This window comes from Schistocerca cancellata, unplaced genomic scaffold, assembly GCF_023864275.1.
Source record: "Schistocerca cancellata isolate TAMUIC-IGC-003103 unplaced genomic scaffold, iqSchCanc2.1 HiC_scaffold_871, whole genome shotgun sequence".
NCBI classification, from domain to species: domain Eukaryota; kingdom Metazoa; phylum Arthropoda; class Insecta; order Orthoptera; family Acrididae; genus Schistocerca; species Schistocerca cancellata.
Genome location: NW_026046881.1, coordinates 52,501 through 57,500, shown reverse-complemented (window position 1 = coordinate 57,500; position 5,000 = coordinate 52,501). Strand labels below are relative to the sequence as shown.

Here is a 5,000-nt window from a genome sequence, read left to right as displayed (position 1 = left end):
GTTCCGAAAACCAACAAAATAGAACCGAGGTCCTATTCCATTATTCCATGCACACAGTATTCAGGCGGGCTTGCCTGCTTTAAGCACTCTAATTTGTTCAAAGTAAACGTGCCGGCCCACCCAGACACTCAATAAAGAGCACCTTGGTAGGATTTCAACGGGGTCCGCCTCGGGACGCACGAACACGCACGAGGCGGTCGCACGCCTTCGGCTCGCCCCACCGGCAGGACGTCCCACGATACATGCCAGTTAAACACCGACGGGCGGTGAACCAACAGCGTGGGACACAAATCCAACTACGAGCTTTTTAACCGCAACAACTTTAATATACGCTATTGGAGCTGGAATTACCGCGGCTGCTGGCACCAGACTTGCCCTCCAATAGATACTCGTTAAAGGATTTAAAGTGTACTCATTCCGATTACGGGGCCTCGGATGAGTCCCGTATCGTTATTTTTCGTCACTACCTCCCCGTGCCGGGAGTGGGTAATTTGCGCGCCTGCTGCCTTCCTTGGATGTGGTAGCCGTTTCTCAGGCTCCCTCTCCGGAATCGAACCCTGATTCCCCGTTACCCGTTACAACCATGGTAGGCGCAGAACCTACCATCGACAGTTGATAAGGCAGACATTTGAAAGATGCGTCGCCGGTACGAGGACCGTGCGATCAGCCCAAAGTTATTCAGAGTCACCAAGGCAAACGGACCGGACGAGCCGACCGATTGGTTTTGATCTAATAAAAGCGTCCCTTCCATCTCTGGTCGGGACTCTGTTTGCATGTATTAGCTCTAGAATTACCACAGTTATCCAAGTAACGTGGGTACGATCTAAGGAACCATAACTGATTTAATGAGCCATTCGCGGTTTCACCTTAATGCGGCTTGTACTGAGACATGCATGGCTTAATCTTTGAGACAAGCATATGACTACTGGCAGGATCAACCAGGGAGCTGCGTCAACTAGAGCTGAGCAGCCGGCCGCCCGGGAGTGTGTCCCGGGGGCCCGCGCGAACACGCAAGCGTCCGCTCAATTATTCTGCAAACAGGAGGAGGCTGAGCTCCCCTGCACAATACACCTCGAAACCCTCTCAGGTCCCGGCGGCGCGCAGCGCCGTCCTAAGTACTTGGTCGGGTTCGAGAGAGGCGCAATCGCCCGGAGTTAGGCGAGTAGACGCTTTAGGTGCGACCACCCGTGCTCCCAACTGAGCTTGCCGCTGCCGACAGAGGCCCGGGAGCGTGCTGTCGTGGCATTGCCGGCGGGAGACAACACGCGCCACCTACGGTGACCGGCAGCTCCAACGCCAGCGCCACAGAAGGGCAAAGGCCCCACGTGGGTGCCGAAGCGAACTCTCCCAGCACAGCGCACGTGCCAACACGTCTGCACAACTGCGATACAAACCACCAGCGAGAACCGCTGGGGCGACCGAGCAGCAGACGGCGTCGCGGCGCCGAGTGCCGGGCGGCGGCGCATCCTCAACGCACACAGTCCTCAATCGGACCAGCACACTGCAGATGTCCACCGCGCTTCGCACCGGGCCGGCGAGGACCCACTTTGGCTGCACGGCGCCGCGCGCAGGGTGCCCCGGCGCGCAGCTGCGCCGCCTGCCGCGTCCGTCGGCCGGCGCGCCTGCCACTGGGCGCCCCCACCAGCCGGCTGTAGCGCGTGCGCCCACGCACCGCGCGGCCAGCACGCCGGGCGGCCCCCCCCTCACCGGCCGGGGACAGTCCCACCCACCCACAGCCGCGTATCGCTTCACACCCAGATCCACATTCACGTTCATTGGTGTGGTGGGTATCGCTGACACAACCGCGTCATAGCTGTACCGATCGTTGCCCTCACAGATGTACCTCCAGCAAGATCAACCGCACCACAACGGGTTACCAGTTGTTCATTTGCGTAACGTCACCAGTAAACGTACACGTCCACGTCCATCCCCGTTTGCAAAGTCAACTATTATTGCATGCCTGCCTGTCAGGTGTCAAGACACACTACATCCGCTCACATCCACGCAACAAAATGTGCCCGACTAGAGGGCACGTGGAAGGTGCCCCCGTACGTATGCGATGTCCATTGCGCGACGAACTGTCAACCGGCCTCTGTAGCATGTCGCAGATGTGGAACGCGGGACACCGTGCTATCACATTGTGTGAGAAGAGACTACTATGTCTGCATACACGCGCCACTACATGAACAGACGGCTCATGCTGATCGCCATCCACTGCGTCCATTACTCCCACACGTCTCTATGGCGTACCACACTGCAATACAGCTGTTATGGGGAGATGACACGTAGCTGTGTACACAACATTCTGAGCGGGTTGCGGTTGGACAACAATACATTAATGTAACGTGTCATATGCCATTTACAGAGCAGGTTAAGGCACAACGTGGGTTAGGTTAAGGCACAACGTGGGTTATGTTAAGGCACAACGTGGGTTATGTTAAGGCACAACGTGGGTTAGGTTAAGGCACAACGTGGGTTAGGTTAAGGCACAACGTGGGGTAGATTGCGGCACAACTTGGGGTAGATTGCGGCACAACTTGGGGTAGATTGCGGCACAACTTGGGGTAGATTGCGGCACAACTTGGGGTAGATTGCGGCACAACTTGGGGTAGATTGCGGCACAACTTGGGGTAGATTGCGGTACAACTTGGGGTAGATTGCGGTACAACTTGGGGTAGATTGCGGTACAACTTGGGGTAGATTGCGGTACAACTTGGGGTAGATTGCGGTACAACTTGGGGTAGATTGCGGTACAACTTGGGGTAGATTGCGGTACAACTTGGGGTAGATTGCGGTACAACTTGGGGTAGATTGCGGTACAACTTGGGGTAGATTGCGGTACAACTTGGGGTAGATTGCGGTACAACTTGGGGTAGATTGCGGTACAAATTGCATTACATTGCGGTGCAAATTGCGTTACATTGCGGTGCAAATTGCGTTAGGTTAAGGTGCAACACAGGTTAGGTTAAGGTGCAACACAGGTTAGGTTAAGGTGCAACACAGGTTAGGTTAAGGTGCAACAGAGGTTAGGTTAAGGCGACATAGGTTAGGTTAAGGTGCAAGATGGGTTAGGTTAAGGTGACATAGGTTAGGTTAAGGTGACATAGGTTAGGTTAAGGTGACATAGGTTAGGTTAAGGTGACATAGGTTAGGTTAAGGTGACATAGGTTAGGTTAAGGTGACATAGGTTAGGTTAAGGTGACATAGGTTAGGTTAAGGTACAAACTGGGTTGTGTTTTGGTACACATTGCGTTGTAGTACAGTACACGTTAGGTTTGGGTACGGTACACATTGTGGTATGGGATGGCGTGTTGGTGGGGGGGGGGGGGGGGCGGGGCGAGGTTCGTTCATATTGACCGTAGGAAGTGGATGCCCGAGGCAGCGTCAGTGTGTCAAAGGAGGTATGTCACGTTGGGATGCGCTTTTCGGTAGTGAGAGGGGGCGCGCCGTGTCCGAGGTTGCGGCAGACCTGTGTGTTTCATTCCTGCCAGTGTGTTTGTTCTGTAAGACGAGGCAGTGTGGTGATGTTGGGTGCACCCCTGTGTGGGACATGTGTGGGTGTTGGTGGCTTATCTGAGCAATTGTGGTTGTCGGACGAGTGGGATATTCTGTTTTATGATTGGACCTCGTGGCCTGGTTATCATAGTCTGGTTGGTGTACTGTGGCGGATAGGATGCACCGGACGTTGGTCCATGGTGGTGCTTAATTATTGCATCTGTGTCTGTTACAGGCAGAGAGTAGTGTGTGATAGAGTGTGTGGGTGACGTGTGGTTCCTTTTGTTTGCACAGACGTTCAGCATGTATAGGGGCATTTGCGTATTTGATCTATCTATGTGGGCCTGCATAGTTTACTGAGCAGTGCTGCGAGGTGACTGAACTACGAGCGACGTACTCATTTACAGCGGAATGGTTGCCTTCTACCAAAGATGGCGTATCGACTCTACGACAGCGTTGGCACCGCAGGAAGCGGTGTCGTAAAATGGCCCCCACACCGTCATCGTTGTGCGGGGTAGTGACCGTCTATATTGTGAGAGGAGTCCTGTTTGCCACTGGGCGTGGGGTCTCGCGTCCTGCGGTTCAGTGCCCCCAGGGAAGCGCGCGGACGTGGTGCTGCTGCTGCTGTAGCAAGCGAGCTACTTAGAGCATGTTATAGGGACAGCGGGAATATGGCATATTGGATATAACTCTTCATGAAACGCATGATATAGGGGTGGATTGCACGTTACGAGTGCGGGAAGAGTCCGCCGTTCATCCGCTGGAGTTGCGATTTGGGCGGTTGGGGTGGGGCACTTGCGGGTGCGGGTGCGAGTGGAGTGGAGCGGAGCGATGATCGGTCGACGACTTCGTGCGGCGCAGGCACTGGCGTTGGGGCTCCTGTGGTGGACAGATGATGCAGGCTTTGTGGGTGGCGTCGGAAAATGGGCACTGTGGGCCCTAGCGATGTCGTCGTCGGCTTGTCGTCTCATAGATGGCAGTATCGTCGGTGCAGCAGGCCATGTTGCGGGAGACCTGCAGATGGCGGTATTTTTGGTGGTGCGCTCGACATGGTGGACGTAGTGTCGTCCGATTCGCGTAGATGGAGCTATTGCATGTGGTTTCGTCACATTGTCATAGATGGCGGTGCCGTGTTTTGGAGGTATGGTTGGCGTAGTTTCGTTCGATTCCTGTAGATGGAGGTGTCGTTTCTGGGCCGGATGGCAATGTAGTTTGGTCACATTCCCATAGATGGCTGTGTTGCGCCTGTGGGCGGCGGTGTCACCATCGTCCCATAGAGGTCGGCATGGTGTCTTCACGAAATAAGACGCCTGGGTATCCCACAGATGGCGGTATGGTCTGTTTATTGTGGACGTTGCCGTCGTCGGGACCAGAGGGCGTGCGCGAACCGTTGACCATGCGTTATTCACGGAAGAACACGTCGTACTATTTTCCTACCCTCCCGTTACTCGTTCTAGATCTATAACACTGCCCAGCGTTGCAAATACATGAAAATCATACACGCC

At 54.9% G+C, this 5,000-nt stretch overlaps 1 non-coding gene across 1 annotated transcript in view; it reads right to left on the bottom strand.

Annotated features, from left to right (window-relative positions):
- The window catches only part of LOC126147805 (small subunit ribosomal RNA), a 1,909-nt gene extending 964 nt beyond the window's left edge, over positions 1-945 (bottom strand). Inside the window, exon 1 of the ribosomal RNA XR_007530342.1 lies at positions 1-945. This exon is cut by the window's left edge and continues 964 nt beyond it. This is a non-coding gene — a ribosomal RNA (small subunit ribosomal RNA).
- Positions 946-5,000: the final 4,055 nt, after the last annotated feature.